We start from the raw sequence: 17,096 nt of genomic DNA, 5'->3' as shown, positions 1-17,096 counted from the left end.
CCTTCTCATCTGGGAGGAGAGGGGGTGTCACTTTTCCAGATGGTCATTGGGGTGGGGGTGGGGAGTACGTGCCACAGTCTCGGTGACATAGAAGAGAACTCCCTGCCAGCCACCCCCTTCCTGATAGCTTGGGTACACTACTGCCGGCAGCCGGGGCAGTATGGAGTGGGGGAGGACCACAAAGGAAGGCTGGTTCCAGGCCATGGAGGGCTTTATAGGCCATAAGCAACACTATAAACATCAGCTGGAGATCTTAGGAGCTCAGATGTGGGGGCAGATCTGGCACGAAGTGACTAATTTCTAGGATCATCAGAGCCTTTCATTAAGGATTGAACAGGGTGTGTGGGGGAAGCTTCGTTCCTAGCAAAGTGTGTTCTGGGCACACGTGGGGGACGTGGGTGAGCCTTGGGGCCCTCGAGGGGAGCTGGTCTGCATCCTTGCAGGGTTTGATGAATGCTGGAGGAGGTTGGGGTGTGAGGAGGTCTGCGCTGCCTGCATTGTCCCTGTTCTGGGGTTAAATGGGGACCTTCTGCAGCTCTCGATGGAACGTCTGTATGTAATGGAAAAACCACCAGGCTCGCTGCTGGGCTGTGTGCTGGCGGGATGGGGAGGGCGCTCTGGCTCAGACCCGTCGAGGGGGTGTCTCGGCAACAGCGTTCATTTGGCCGAGCTCGAGTGCGAGCGGTCCCGCTGCAGTCGAACACGCGAACTTCTGCATCCTCGCTCGTGTGCATCGCAAGGACACCTGGGACCACCTCCCGTGGCTCTTAGAGCTGCAGTAAACTGAGCCGCTGGATGGATTTTCCCAGTGACTTGTGGGAGAGCTTGTCTGTCCTCTCTGGCCACCTGGAGGGGAGGAGGGAAGCATGGGAAGCCGTTGGAGGACTAGTGGCACTCGAGGGTGGTTGGCCTGTGTCTACCCTACAGAGCAGTTGTCTTAGCAGCTGACAAGTTGGGCTAACTCGTGCTGTAGCCCATAGCCTCTCTCGGACCAGCCGACTTGTGGGTGGACTGGAGGCGACTTGAGTTATGGGCTGCACCTGAGTTAACCGTGCAGCGAAGACCAGCCCTGAGCATGTATCTAAGCTCTCCCCATCTTGGAGCAGTTGCTTTCAGCTGAGCAAACTGGGCCATATTGGGCATAGATCAAAGATGCTTGCATTGAGCAACAGTGCAAGGGCAGTGGGTGCTTGTCTCCTCCCCTTTGGCTGCCTGAGGGTGCAGCTGAGCTGGGAGTCGCTCTGCCTGGGGTGGCAATTGGACAATCTGCCCCCTGGGTGTGGTGCAGGATTAGTATGTAAACGGCTGCCCACCCTACTTGGGCTCTGTTGGGATGAATCAGGGTCTGTGTGAGCCTTGAGGCGGTTGCTGGCATTGGGCAAACTGAGCCACCAGGGCCTCTGACCTCTCGGGACATGCCTGAGTGATCCGAGGAGGGATCAAACCGGCGACCCCTCCCCTTTGCCTGCACTGCACCTTCCCCCTGCACCCTCTTGCTTCCTCGCTGTGAGCTGCTGACCTGGGTCCCCTGTAGCAGCTACAGTGTAACAGGGAATGGGAGGGAGTGGGCTTAGGAATTTAGGACAGGAAGTGAAGATGAAGGAACCCCAGTTGAATTGTGGTGGGTATTTCAGGGAGGCAGAATGGAATCACGCCAGGGTTTAACTCTGACTCTTGAGTAATGAGGAAAGGTTGAGGAGATCTCTGGAGAGGCAGCCAGAGCAGAAAAAAATCACAAAAAGGGTTAAGGGAAAACAGGGCTTTTGCAGATCTCAGGAGTAAAATAGGTACGTAGCAGAGGTGCATTAAGTCTCGTTGATGGATAGGAAGATAAAATTAAGGATCTTAAAATGACTAAGAGCTGCTGAGCTGCTTTTTCTTTAATGCTGTCGAAGAAGAAATGAGTGGATAAAAATGTATGGACAATACAATACTGTCTAACGTCCTTATCTGGCTCCGGTTATTATAGTATCCGAGTGCCTCCCAACTGGTAATATATTTATCCTCCAACCCTCCCAGTCAGGCCAGGAAATGCCATCATCCCCTCTGTAGCATGGGGAAATTGAGGCACAGACTAAGTGACTGCCCGAGGTTAGTCTGGGGCAGAGCAGGGAATTGAGCCAGAATCACCCACTCTAACCATTGCACCAGCCTCCCTCTATGATGCAAAAGATCTGGTTAAATAAAACTTGAGGGGTAAGTGGATGCCAGAGAGAGAAATCGGCCGGCTTGGGTGAAACACTCGATTCTTGGAGGAAGTTTGTTTGGAAAGCAGGGGAAGAATGCCAGCCTGGCACAGATCTTCCTGAGGCAGAGAGCAGCGATCGCCCTCTGGCAAACCCACATCACGTGAGTGTCTCTGCCGTGTCTCTGACAGCAATGGTCCGTCCATCGGCAGGACAAACACAAACACACCGTCTGGAGGGCGGGGAAAGGATTTTTTGACGCCACATATTGCCCCTGCCCCGAACTGTGAGGTTTGTGTGGCTTCCAAGGGGTGTCTGCTTGCCCCCTCGTATCGCTCTGATTTTCCTCTGCTTTAAATCTGTCGCCCTCCCAGCCCTGTGCCGGGGCAGCTCCCCTGGCCTTGGCCCTCCAGCCCCCATGTGGCCAAGCCCTTATGCCCACCCCACATTGGCTCCCCTGGGCTGCCCACGCCCATCTATGGAGTCCCAGAGGGCTCAGATCCTGGGTGGCCCCCACCCTCGTCCCCCTGCTACGGCTCCCTGGTGGGGTCAGTCTGCCCCTCGCTTGGCAGAGTGCCGGGGACCCTGGCTGAGAGCGAGTGGCTCTCTCACCCCCTGCAGTGGCAGGCACAGGGCCCGGGTGGATTGGCCCTGCCGAGGAGCAGTAGGCCAAGTGCGGAGGAGGCCACAGGCTGGGCCAGCAAGATGGAGGTGAGCCGGGGTGGGGGTGAAGGTCCTGGCGGTTTTTGGGGAATAGGACACGAGGACACAGGGCCTTTCCCCTCTAGGGGGTGCTGGTTATTCCATCGCCCCGGGCCTGTTCTGCCCCATAGGATATGGGTCACTTCCATCACTCAGACCCTGTGGTGGCAGGTCAGGGTGTGTTTTTATATGCCTGTGCTGTGCTGTGTTATAGTGGAGAAGGCTGGTCAAAGGAGGGCACATAGCACTTGGAGCAGGAGATGGGGAAGTTCAAGATGATCGTTAAATCCTGTGCCACGCAGTTCTACCATCTTTGATGGGCCCCCAAAGACGTTGTCTCTCTCTACCACCCAGGTGAAGCTTGTCTGTGAGAAAGTGCCATGGGACTGGAGGAGTGGGGCTGTCAGCCACAATCCCCATCCCAGAGTTTTTGGCTCTAGGGGTCCTGGGCCCAGGTCCAAAAAGGGAATAAATTATTGGTGTTGGGCCAAGTGAAATAGAGGATGGTGGTTCAGAGAAGATTCCTCCATCGCTGACTGAGCCTGCCCCCAGTTCATGTAATTGATTAGCAGAGCCTCACAAGTCTTCCTTGACCTCCAGAAGAAGGCAGAATGGCTGATCTCCCCTCCCAAGGCATTAATCTGAGGTGGATGCTGCCAGGGAAGAACAGTGGGGGAGGGGTGTCGCAGGTCAGGGCAACTGCCCCTGTATTTGCCCCTCATGGTCCAGCCAGGGAAACCACTTAGGCTTCTGGCTCCCAGTCATCATCTCTCTTGGGCAGAGACCTGCGTCTCTCTCCTCCCTGCCCGGGGGATTTCCAGGCTGCACAGCTCCCTGCCTACACTGTGAGTTCCCCAGCAAGTCAGACCCCCTCAGCCGGCCTGCTTTGCCCTCCTTCCTCAGAGGCTACAAACAGCCCAGTCTCCCACGGGTATAAGGTACCACACAGCTGTTAGCAAGCACATGGATTTTTAAGGTAAAAGCATTGCAGGGAAAACCTCTTAAAACCCAGCAAAGAACCAACACGCTTGCGAATAAGCTTTCCAGAGATCACCCTGCTTCCAGCCAGGTAACTTACAGGCAGTGGGTTTCTCCTTGGGTATTAGCTTCCAGGAGGAGAGTCTGGGTAACTTCCATATGCATGCAGCCTCCGTCAGCAGGAATTGAACCTGGGATCATCAGTGCTCAAGCCTCTGGTAGCACATTGGTTACTGGGACTCTGTAGCAGGGTCTTGTGGCTGGGTCCCACCACTAGGGGGAGATATGCTCACTCAGCATTGCTTTAAAGTAGGGAGCCCTCAGTCACCTGTTTGTAACATGGTGGCAAAAGTATGGTCCTGTCCCCACCCGCTGAGGATAACAGTCTCCTACTGCTGCTGCCAGCTAATGGCGTTATTCCTCTAGCTCCGGTGGGAGAGGGCTGTGCTGAAGGTTCTGATTAAAACCCTACTGATGATGCAAGTGGGGGCACTTACAGGGATCCAAGGGGCTCATGAACCCCTGCCCTTCCCTGATTGCAAAGTGAGAGGAGGGGGCATAGCCCAGGACACCCTGTGCTAGGGGCTGTACATTACTAGGTGTATTATGGTAGTGTCTCAGTGCCCAGGCATAGCCCAGGACCCCCCCCCCCCCCGCACTAGGGGCTGTACATTATTAGGTGTATCTATGAATCTAGCCACGAGGGCAGGGCAGGGCAGGGCAGGTAAAAGCCAGACCTCTGTCTCTCCTCCCCACCCCAGGTCCGGTTCCCGGGTCACTTCAGCTCGGAGCTGAGGGACCTGCTCCAGAACCTGCTGCAGGTGGACCTCACCAAACGCTTTGGCAACCTCAAGAATGGGGTCAATGACATCAAGAACCACAAGTGGTTTGCTACCACCGACTGGATCACCATCTACCAGAGGAAGGTAGGAGGGCGGTGGTGGCAGGCAGAGGAGAGCCTGGGTAACTTCCACATGCATGCAGCCTCCATCAGCAGGAATTGAACCTGGGATCATCAGTGCCCAGGCCTCTAGAAGCACATTGATTACTGAGACTCTGTAGCAGGGTGTTGTGGCTGGGTCCCACCACTAGGGGGAGATATGCTCACCCAGCCCTGATTCTGGGCTCCTAAGCGGGGTCATGGGCTCCCCCTTCCATGATTGCAAAGTGTGAGGGTTTCTGGCTGGATAGTGGGGGGCGGAGCTGATCCTTGCCTGCCTTGTTACAAAGTTGGGGCCTGATCGTGCCCCCCTAGCAGACCCAGTAGTGTGTATGGCCAAAAGGAACATTAAAAAAACAAATGCCTGAACCGACCACCTCAAAATCCTCCACCCTCTTTCCCAAATCCTGAAGCGCCTGCTTTTCCCCCACAAAACAATTCTTAAAAAAGCCTACTAAAAAAAAAAAAAAAAAAACCTGCATCAAAAATCCTTTAGTTCCTATTAATCAAGAAGGCCCATATGTAAATTGTGAAATTGCAGGACAATCTGTTGCTTGTCTTGTGGACACTAAAGCCAGTAAATCGGCCTTAAGATCTTTAGAACTTCCCTCTGTTCCTTTGTCATCCTCATCTATTAATGCTGTTGGTATTTCAAATCAACCTGTTCCACATCCTGTCACAAAACCTCTTTCTGTTTCACTCATGTTCATCTCTGATCAACATGCCTTTTTACTTAGCCCATCTTCTCTTGTCAATTTACTGGGACAGACTCTTGTGTGTAAATTAGGCTGTACAATCAATTGTACACCAAATGGCGTATTTACAAGTTCCTAATAAAAATGCCAATCTGGTGTTAGCTACTTTACACACAACAGAATCAGCTCAACCACATGCAGCTTTCAGCCCTGGTCTTGTCCACTTGTTGTCAGATACCCTCCTCTCTCTGGTCTTGGCATGCAAATAAGGTGGGGCAAACTCAAACAGCCAAACCAGATAAGATCTCTGTGAATCCTTCTAAATCACTTCCAAGGGTACCCAGTACCCTAAAGCAAAAAAAAAAAAAAAAAAAAAAGCACCACTAATAAAGTCTTTGTTACAGCAGGGTATTATTGTTTCTACTACTAGCTCTTGTAATACACCCATTTTCCCTGTAAAAAATTAAAAAAAAACAAACACATTGCTTTGTTCAAGATCTCCATGCGGTTAATGTTGTTGTTTTGCCTTTATTTCCGGTGGTCCCAAACCCGGCTACAATTCTTTCCTGTATTCCCCCTACAGCCACTTACTTTACTGTTGTGGACCTTCCCCACACACAAATAGCGTCAGCCTTGTGCCCAAAGTACAAAGGTTGCTATGAGTAACAATATGAAGGTTACGTTAAAAAATTACAGCCGTGCTCCTTTGTACAGGCAGTGGCAGCCAGAGGCAGAGCTAGGCAGGAGTTTTATTGCTAGAAAATGTGGATTTATAGAAAACAAAACTTTTCAAGGACAGATTGGTTTCAATTAAAGGTTTCTAGGTCAAAACGAGACCCCCCAATAACCCAGTGGTTTAGGCACTCACCTCTGCTGTGGAAGACCCAGGTTCAAGGTCCTGCTCTGACTCACTCCAATAGAATGGGAACAAATTTGAAACCCTCCAATTCTTTCACAAAACACAATCAGTTTCCAGCCCAATCGCACTCATTACCTGATCCCCTTTGGAAGCAGATTCACACACACAGAAGGAGTTTCCGTGCAATAAGGAAGGTGTGCAAGGTGTGCACATAGCCCCTGTGACAGACCCAGACCAGTGGGGTACAGGAGTCTGGTAGAGGGCAAATATACTGGTCACTGGATGAGTAGTTTTCTGTTCCCTGAGTGACCAGAGCAGGGGCTGCACTAGAGTAAGCAGGAACCTGCTAGAACCAGTTAAGGCAGGCAGGCTAATTAGGACACCTGGAGCCAATTAAGAAGAAACTGCTAGAATCAATTAAGGCAGGCTAATCAGGGCACCTGGGCTTTAAAAAGGAGCTCACTTCAGTTTGTGGTGGGAGTGCGAGGAGCCGGGAGCAAGAGATGCAAGGAGCTGAGAGGGTGTGCTGCTGGAGGACTGAGGAGCACAAGTGTTATCAGACACCAGGAAGGAGGTCCTGTGGTGAGAATAAGGAAGGTGTTTGGAGGAGGTCATGGGGAAGTAGCCCAGGGAGTTGTAGCTGTCATGCAGTTGTTACAGGAGGCACTATAGACAGCTGCAGTCCACAGGGCCCTGGGCTGGAACCTGGAGTAGAGGGAGGGCCTGGGTTCCCCCCCAAACCTCCCAACTGACCTGGACTGTGGGTTCTCCCAGAGGAGAAGATCTCTGGGTTGTTCCCCAACCCATATGGTGAATCTTTGAGGCAAGAAAATCTGCCAATAAGTGCAGGACCCACCAAGATAGAGGAGGAACTTTGTCACACCACATTTAGATGGAAGTATTCTGCTTCTGGCAATCCCCCTGCTGCTAGCACACTGCATTCCTGCACACCGGGGTCGGCCTGGCTATTCACCTCCTGCCCCAGCCTCAGAAATGGCTAGATTATTGATTCAGAGAGGACCACTGTGAGCACCTCATCTGACCTGCGTAACACAGGCCACAGGACTTCCCTGAATCAACTCCTGTTGGAATTGGAGCAGATCGTTTAGAAAAACCTCCCTTCTGGATTTAAACAGCGTCAGTGATGAAGAATCCACCACGATGCTTGGTGAATTGTTCCAATGGCTAATTACACCCCGGTTAAAAATCTGCCCTTTTTTCCAGTCTGAATGTTTCTACTTTCAGCTTCCAGCCACTGGCTCTCCTTAGACCTTTGTCTGCTTGCAGGACTAGCTCATTATCACAGTTTTATTCCCATAGGTACTTCGAGGTAGGGATCATGGCACCCCTTAACCTTTGCTTTAAGAAGCTCCTTGCGTCTCAGCATAAGGCAGGGTTCCCCCCCATTTAATTGTTCTCATGGTAACTTTCTGCCACTCCAATTTTTCACCTTCCTTCTCGAATTGTAGACGCCACTGGCCTGGCCATGGCATTCCAGCAGCTATCGCGCCCCTGCCAGACACAGCGATAAAATAACCTCTCCGCTGCTGCCTGCGATGCCCGTTTATCCATCGACCAGGTGCCACCTCCCCATTTAAGCGCGGACACTCGTCCCTTTGAGCTTCCAACTCCAGGCGAGTTCAGGTACCACCAATGGCAGCCCCCAGCCACATCCCTGAACTCCTTGGGCCTCCGGGGAGAGGAACAGCTCCCGGCTCATCAAAGCAACGACAACTGTCCCCTAGAGCCGAACAGCCCACACGCCAGTCTGATTTTATTTTTTAAACAAAACTTTATTGGTAATTGTTTCAAATATGTTTACAAGAAAGCACACTGTTAAAGAGGAAGTGGGGGTTGTTTTGTTTTTTCCAGTGAAACAAGGTTTGTCGGAGGACACAGATGTGTTTCCCCGGGCGGGGCGGACGATATCCCCACCCTCTAGATGGGAGTTTCAAGCTTCTTTGTGGGAAAGGGGGGATTTGGGGGGAGGGCCACTGGCCCTAGAACTCAGCAAACTCCTTGGTGCACTCCTCAGTGACCGAGACCCGGATCTCCTCTTCCTCGTAGTCGTCATCAGGGCCCCCTATGCCTGGGGTGCCTAGGCACTACCATAATACACCTAATATGTACATCACCTAGCACAATGGGGTCCTGACCTATGACTGGGGCTTGTAGGCAGTATCGTAAAACACCTAATAATAAATAACAACAAGCCCTTTAAAACCACTCCAGGACAATGAGTAGACAAGGGGGGGGGGTGCTACTAAGAACTGACACAGGAGCTGAAATGCTTAATTAGCAGCCCCCCCCCCCCGCTCTTATTGAGCATTTTTCCTCCACAGATCTCAGAGCAGGGATGCCGCATTGCTATCCTCATTTTACATAAGGGGAAACTGAGGCACAGGGAGACGTGACTTGCCCAAGGTCACTCAGCAGGCTGGTAGGAGAACCGGGAACAGAACCCAGGCCTGTTAAATTCCCACTAGGTCACACTACTTTGTTTTTTTTAAAACCCCACTAGCTTTAAAGCTGACCGTGTCCAACACGAGTGCTTGGAGATCCTTGGTGAAAAGGCGCTGGGGTGGGCAGAGGAATATTTTATGGGCTCTTGGTTACTATGGCGATGAGTGCTCTACCAGTGCCTGGAGATGACTAACGTGTTTAAGGAACGTTTAGTTTTGCAACATAACAGGGTTGTGGAGGGTTTTGCAATTCAAAACAGTGTATAAGAAAACCAAAGGCACCTGTTCCAGGAGTCCCCATGAGAGTTACAAGGAGCACAATGGTGGTGGGGTGGGGGATGGAGTCCATGAGTTGGAGAACAGGGGTACATGGCAAGGGAGGGTCTATGTGTTGGGGTGCAGGGGGAATGGGGGACATTACAGGGAGGATGCCCATGTGTTGGGGATTGGGGGAGCATGGGAGGGAATGAGCATGTCGGTGGCGCAGCATGTGAGCATCTCTCTGATTGGATGCTGAGACTTGGCACCCCCCTTTACCTGGTGAACCCCCTTCCCCCTCCCCCCAAAATCACACAAGTGTCCCCTCCCCCAGCCCAAATACCTTGCCAGAGACAATCTTCTCATAGAGCCGAATGGACTGGTTTGTGAAGAACGGGGGGTAACCAGCCACCATCTCGTAGATGAGGACGCCGAGGGCCCACCAGTCCACAGCGTTGTTATAACCCTGCCCAGGGAAAGCAGGCCAGGGTCATGCTCCGAACATTTGGGGGGTGGGAGGAACCACATGGTGGCCAGGGATCAGCTAGAGATCAGGCAGCGGAGAGGCCCTCCCCAGTTCACCTTGCTGAGGATGATCTGGGGGGCCAGGTATTCTGGGGTCCCGCACAGAGTCCAGGTTCGGTCTTTCACCCGCTTGGCAAAACCAAAATCTGTCACCTGGAGCCAAAACACAGAGAGGGGAGAAGCTGGATCAGCCCGGAAGCTGTGACAGCAGGAGGGGAAGGGGAGGGAGCAGATGATTGATGTATTCTGTCCGTGTTACGTTTCTGGGGGTGTCTTGGCTTTGGGAAGGGGATGGCAGCAGAGAGAGACCTGGGCATGGAGGAGATCACTGCAGGGAGCCAGGAGCTAGCGCTGGGATGGGGAAGGGAAGGAGTGGGGGAGGGGTGGCAGCATCACCTCTATGTAGCCCTGCTGGTCTATCAGGAGATTCTCTGGCTTCAGGTTTCAGTAGATGAGATCCAGCGAGTGCAGATACTCAAAGGTCAGGACGATCTGAGCAGCGTAGAACCGGGCGTGAGGTTCACTGCAATGAGGTGGGAGGAGAACGTGGGCATCCCGGGCCAGATCCGCCCCCTCTCAGCCAACCTAGCACCCTCGGCCCCCTGCTGCCCCCACCTTCACCTTCCTTATAGATCCCCAGGCAAGATGCCCCAACCCTTCTAGGCCTGGTGGCCCCATCTGCCCAAGCCAGACCACTAGCCCTAGCACACACATCCCACCCCAATTGCTAGACCCCTGACTCCATCCAGCCTGGCAACCCAGGGCAAGCCCCTCCCAGACCAGCATCCCCCTCCTAGCCCCAACACACACACCCATGGACCCCCAGCTCCTTCCAGCCTGACTCCATCTAGCCCTGGCATCCCTGCCACTGACTGTGGCTAATGCTGGCAGAAGACTTCAGCAGCCCTCCCCATGGGGAATCCCTTCCTGACCAGCCCAGCTGGGGATCAGGTCATGCCCTGCAACATGAGGATCAAAGCCAGCATCGCTGCAGATGCTGCTAGTGGATAAAAGGTCTAGTTCTCTACTGAACTAAATCCCAAATTCACAGCTGTGGAAACTGAGGCACAGAGTGATTCTCCCCCCTTCCCACAAGGAGTGAATGGTAGAGACAGGAATAGGACCCAGGAGTCCCGACTCCCAGTCCCTCTGTTCTAAGTGCTAGATCCCACTGTCCTCCCTGAGCCAGGGATACAACCCAGGAGTCTAACTGCCACCCAGCTCTAACCGTTAGCGACACTGTCCCCAACATCAGCTCCCATGGCAACGCTCACCTGAACCTCCCGATCCGCCGTAGGTGGGAGAACATCTCCCCGCCCGGGATGTATTCCATCACCATGTACAGATTGGAGTTATCCTAGAAGGAAATGCAGCAGCAATGGAGTGCAAAGGACAGAGCCACTCTGACCCCCCGTCAGTGCCTGCAACATTGGGATGAAACTGCTCCCCACACCCCTGCTCCTTTATTAGCCCCATCCCTTTCTGGGCGCTAACCCCACATGTCTCCAGGGAGCCTGATGCACTGGCCGGTCTTTGCCATAGCACTAAATGCAGTGCACCCGCTGTCTGGGAGAGAACAGCCTACTACTGCCGCCAGCTGCTGCTGTCACTCCTTTAGCTCAAGGGCCAGAGGGGCTGCGCTGTGGTGCTGAAGATCCCAGGCACACACCTGCAGTGGGAGTTGCTGCACAGACGTGGCTGGGAAATAGACTCACTAATGAGAGGGCGCAAGCTTTATTTGCTTGGAGTATTTAGCGCTAGAGCCCTAGGAAATCCAACCCCTCCCCACACCTCTGGTCTAGGGGCAGGGACGGGCAGGCCCAAGAGGGATTTCCAGCTGCGACATCTACGATCAAAGGGGAAACCCAACCTGCCGCCAGGTCAGACACCCCAAAGGAGAAGAAGCAGGAAGTGAAACTTCTCAAAAGCAGAGTGTGAAATTGACTAGGCTGGCTTCATCCTCCCCAGCGGCTGCAAAGTCAAAGAGCAGCCTCCGAAATAACTCCGCTGAGCTCAACAAAGCCATTCCGCTAGTGAGACCCTACCCAGCTCAGTGGTGAGAACATGAGCACTAAGCACCCGTGCACGTGCCAGCGGAGACCACTGCCCCTGCCCTCGAGCCCAGGGTCAATTTCCAGCTAGCCCTGGAGAGAGGGTCTAGGCGGGGCATGGGCTGAGAACCCCATGCAGTACGGTCGGAGGCCTTTTTCTGCAGCCAGATTAGGAGAGCAGGAGCCAAGAAGCAGAAAGTCACATCCTCACATTCCATCTAAATTATATCAGAACAATGTAATACCAGGCTGATAAGAAGGTTCCTGTCCTAATAGTGCCCAGCATCACCAGGCAAAGAAACAGATCTTAGGATGCTCAAAGGAATCACTTAGCAGCAGTGTGGGTGTGAAATCTCTACGTCTTGATTGTTTTCCCTTGCTGGTCCCCACTTCTCTATTGCTTATCTGTCTGGTTCTTTGATTGTTTCTGTTACATAACTAATTTTGCCAGGTGTACATCAGCTAAGGTGGTGGTGTACAACTGGGTAAAGAATTGTTTCATACTATGTTCGGATTGGTCAGAGAATTATTTTGTAATACTTCAGTAAAATGATTGGTTAAGGTAGAGCTAAGCAGGACTCAAGTTTCACTATATAAATTGGGGTCCAAAAGGAAGTTCTTGGGAACCAACTCCAGGACACAGCCCAGCATCAGCACTGCCAGACCTCAACACCCTGCCAATGACACCATGCAGAACCTGGAGTCCCAGGACGAGCTGATCCTAACTGGCCAGCAGGGAAAGTTCGTCTGCCTTATTGGGAGCGATGGGCATTGTACGAGTAGGGTGTGTATTCTGTCCTGGTAACTGTGACGAAGTAGGGGGTTTTCTTGGGTTTTTCAATGGTTTGCATGTAGAGGGGGTGGGACTCAGTTTCCCTGAGTGTTACTGGTTTAATGAGGTGATGGGAGAGGGAGTTTGTTGTTACAGAGGACCAGCGACAGAACTTGGAACCCCAGCCTATGGCCTGGAGAATGGATACCCCAGCGACTGGTGACCTGGTGACCAGGAGGCCCAGCTCAGGAGTCACAGCTGGTTCTGGCCAGTGGGAAGACAATGGGCTGTGAAGAGAGGACCCCGGTGACCTGAACAGGTGGTTCCAGCCAGAAGACAGCTGAGAGGAGAGGAGGCCCAGGGGACCCTGTTTACCAGGACAGAAGACAAATGACAGAGGCGGGACTTGGGGGACGTGGTATCAGATGCCCAGCTGGGAAGAAGGGGGGCTCGGGTCTGGAGAGAGCAGGCAGAGCCCACCTGGATGCAGGCAAGACTTGGATGTGCTGTGCTGAGGGAGGGCAGGCCTGAGGGCCCTAAGAGTTTCCTATGCTGTGTTCAGACGCTCAATAAACCCTCCTGTTTTACGCTGGCTGAGAGTCAGTCCGGTCTAGAGAACAGCATTGCATTATTCCCTCTAAAAAGCAACAGAGGGTCCTGTGGCACCTTTAAGACTAACAGAAGTATTGGGAGCATAAGCTTTCGTGGGTAAGAACCTCACTTCTGTTAGTCTTAAAGGTGCCACAGGACCCTCTGTTGCTTTTTACAGATTCAGACTAACACGGCTACCCCTCTGATATTATTCCCTCTGGGAGTGGAGGCCCTGGGGGACCAGAGCGAGTGGACTCCCTCAGGCGGCCCACGGTGAGAGACAGGTGTGCTAAGGCTCAGAGAGGTGCAGTTCCAGGAGGCAGAGGGGCTTAACCCCCGAAAGAGACTGGATCCCTGAGAAGGGTTGTCACACTGAAGGGGATTACCCCAGGGACTGCAGGGGACCAAGAGTGGGCACGACCTGTGAGTCCGTGACAGTAACTGTTAATAAACAGAGGTTAAGGATATTTCTGTGTGAGGCTCTTTCACTGGGAAAAGACCCTGCAAACCCGCAGAGTGTGAGGTGACGCCCTGAGCCCACGAAGGGTAAGACTAGGTACCTAAATTAAGAGGGTTACGCCTTGAGCCCCAGGAGCAGGGTAAAGGTGGGTGCCCTAGAGCGTAAGGGGACTGAAGCCTGAACCCTGCTGTCTCTAAGGGGATGAAGGGAGCTCAGCCTTGGCAGCGCAGCCCGTCCTTGGTCTCCCTGCTCAGGCAGTTCTAGTCTGCGTGACATGGGCCTTCCTGACCCTTTACCAACTAAACAGGCCCCAACACCCTAGTGGTACCTTGATGGGGCCCAGTCAGCACGTACCAGGCCAGATTCCTAGCTCAGCGGGGTAAATCCAGAGCAGTCGCATTGATTTCAACAAAGTTCTCCCACATTTACACCTGCGGATTCAGCTGCGAGGTATTTATTTTACGCTGTTGTAGAATTGACTGGCTCAACGAGACAGCCTGTGTAACAGAAGCCGCTGGCCCCACTGCTACTGTGTCACCCGAGAGCTACACGGCACGGAGCAGAGTAGCAGGTTCTGCAGACAAGGGGCCAGAGATCAAAACTATTTAACCCGAGAACGATGAGTTGCCCCAAGAAAACGACTCTGCCAGCACTGTCTGTCGCTAACATGCCCATCACCCTAGCCTCTGGGCTCCCGCAGGGGCTGCGATTTATCCTGCAGCCTCCTCTGAGCTGACGACTCTTTGTCGCTACAACCCACTAACCTCAGGCTGACAGACAGGAGACAGGTCTCCCTTCAGAGCCAGCCCCTCTTTAATCAGGCCAGCCACACAGGGTGCTGTGGAGCTCGAAGGCACAACCATCTTTGCTCTCCCCCCTACACACAGGGTGTAGCTCACAGGTTCAGAGAAGAGGGTCCAAGCCCCATCGCCGGGGCCTGAATTTTAGCTTTCACAGAAACTCCATCGTGATGGTTTCAAAGTCTCCACAAAGCCAATTGTGCGTGAAGTTAGGACTTCCTCTGAGATTCCCCCGCAAGCCAGAGCTCATGCCGGAGGGTCAGCACAAGGGAACTGGAAACTGACTAGAAACAAAAGCAAAACTGACTAGGTTTTTAGGAGTATCACTGTTCAAAACCAGAACAGAAGAGACTGAAAAAGGGGAATGATCCAATTTGATTTTTCTTAGTCCCAAACGTCACGCCAGGAATGTTTGTTCTCAGGATACAAGAGACGCAGACTGCACCCTTCAACCCCTTCAGCACAGCTTTGGTTTTAAATAGGAAACTAATCGAGGGGATTGTGGGAGTCGGGGAGGGGAGACACACAGCGCAGGGCTGGGCTGGCTGGCAAGCAATGAATGAATACCTTGAATGAATACTCCAGCTTGATCAGTAATGGAAATGTGATGGCCTGGAGGATCCATTTGTTATTCAGGGGGTGCTCAATTTGTTTGAGCTTCACTACCTGGGAGAGAAAAGGAAATCGCAACATCAGATCTTCCTCTGCTGGCGCATCACCCCCTGGACCTCCCACACACTCCCTTCTCCTGCATCCCCACGCAGGGTTCAGCCCCAAATCCCTCCCCCGCACTGGAGATTCCACAGCCCCAGGGCAGATCTCCGCAGCAGCCCCCGGCATCTCACCTTCTTTTTATCCAAGATCTTCATGGCATAGTGATTCCCGGTCTCTTTGCGTTTCACCAGCATCACCTTCCCAAATAAGCCCGCGCCCAGGGTCTTGATTCGATCAAACTGATTCAAACTGGCCATGTTCTGGAAGGGAGGAAAACAAACCTGATGTGGGGCCAGACTGGTCCTGGGGGCGTCAGGAAGGAACCTGCCCGGGATAGTAATATTTGCACTGCAAGACTGGACGAGTCTTTAATGACCATGAGGGGGTCAGAGCTTCGGTTTGTATAGCTCACCAGAAAGGCAGCCCCTCCAGGGCCAGCACTGACTGTGACAGGAGAGCGCCTCTTACTGAACCCCCCACTCTCTGCAGCACAGCACCCCCTAGCACAGCATTGGGGTTGTTCTTGAGAATACTGATATGAAGTACATGTCAGATTTCACCACGAGGGCGCCAAAGGAAACCGCTACATTTTGAATGAGACACAGACAAGGGATTCCTTGCTCCTTGGGCAGAACCAAAATCCAGTTCCAGACAGGCGACCTGCCCAGCTCCATTCAGTGGGGGTTGGTGGCTTAGAGGTGGGGGAGGGGAGTCAGGACTCCTGGGTTCTAGCCCTCGGTCTGTGCGGAGGGGGAGTGAAGTGTAGTGGTCAGAGGGTAGGAGACTAGGAGTCAAAAGATCTCTTCCTACTTCTGCCACCAACTTCCTATACCTTTGACCAAGTCCCTTTCCCCTCTGGGCCTCAGTTTCCCCATGTGTGCCATGGAGTTAATGACAGGGTGTGCGGGAGGACTAGCAAAGTGACAGTGCTGCAGAACCACTCCAGGCGGGATTTCCAGTGGGGACAGACCCAGGGCTGACCCCAAAAGCTTTTCCAGCATGTACAAACTGGGGCACTGCACTCAAGTGCAGGCAGCAAATGGAGGTCCTTTTAACAGGGTCCTGTTAACACAATCCCCCGAGAGCCAATCTGGAGCTGGGCCGGACGACCACGCTGGGGCCTTGGGAGGAGGATGGCGGAGGGGGAGACAGGCTGGATCACAAGAAGTCCCACATGGCTAGTATCCCCCGCCCCCAGCAGAGAGGAGTTGAACCTACAGATTTCTTGGCCCTCCAGTTACCAGAGGGCAGATTGGGGGGGGGGGGGGGGAGAGGAACATGGTCCACTCAGCCCTGCCCTCCAGGAGCAAAAATAACCCCAGACCCTCAGCGGAGGCTGTTTGGCAAGGTGGCTCAGTGATGGGGAAAGAGATCCAGGGGGTGATTGCAGAGTAATCAGCCTGGGGCTGCAGGGGCCTTGATTGGGGGGGTGAGGGGTGATCTGGGTTGGGGGCACAGTACCTGGGAGGGGTTCTCCCATTTCTTGAGGAAGTCTTCTTTGGCTTTGGCTAGGAACTCCTCCACTGTAAGGGAAACAGAGAGGGAGCAGCGTGAGGAGTCAGGAGGGGTCGGGCACCCAGCCTGGTGGACAAAGCTCCCCTTTCAGCCCTCCCCACCCCCCGCTCAGCAAAAAGGCATGCAGTAACAAAGGGGGCGGGGATTTTAAGTGCATTAGCGGAACGGCAGTGCCTGATTGGCTACAAAAGGCGGCTCAGCTGGGGATTGGCTAGAGAAAGGTCCATGCGGAGGCGTTCCCGAAACCCCCCCACCCTCAGGCCTGCCCCTGGACACACCGAACAGCCCCGTCAGGGAGGGCTAATGCAGCCCCCAGCGCCTACCAAAGGGGCGCACTTGTGCCTCTACCCCCCCACTGAACATGCCACTCGGGGGTGCCTGTTCCACGCCCCGCAACACACAACCTGAACCCCACAAGGACAACCCTCCACTCAAATGACCTTAAGAGGGTGGATCACGTTGCCCTAATGGGAGGATACGGGTGTGACAGTGTACCCCATAAGGCTTTATGGGGGGGGTGCTTATAAATATATTTCTGACATGTGGAAGCAGAGAAAGAACTGACAGGAAGGGGATTGCAATGCATGA

The 17,096-nt window shown here is 53.4% G+C and overlaps 1 pseudogene; it reads right to left on the bottom strand.

Moving 5' to 3' along the window:
- Positions 1 to 8,360: 8,360 nt before the first annotated feature.
- Positions 8,361 to 17,096, bottom strand: part of LOC112117593 — a 38,942-nt pseudogene continuing 30,206 nt past the window's right edge.

The sequence above is a fragment of the Terrapene carolina genome, unplaced genomic scaffold (genome assembly GCF_002925995.2).
Source record: "Terrapene carolina triunguis isolate 2854851 unplaced genomic scaffold, T_m_triunguis-2.0 Scaffold67, whole genome shotgun sequence".
In the NCBI taxonomy this organism is placed as follows: Eukaryota; Metazoa; Chordata; order Testudines; family Emydidae; genus Terrapene; species Terrapene triunguis.
The sequence above is the reverse complement of the archived record's forward strand: the minus strand, read 5'-3'. Positions and strand labels throughout refer to the sequence as shown.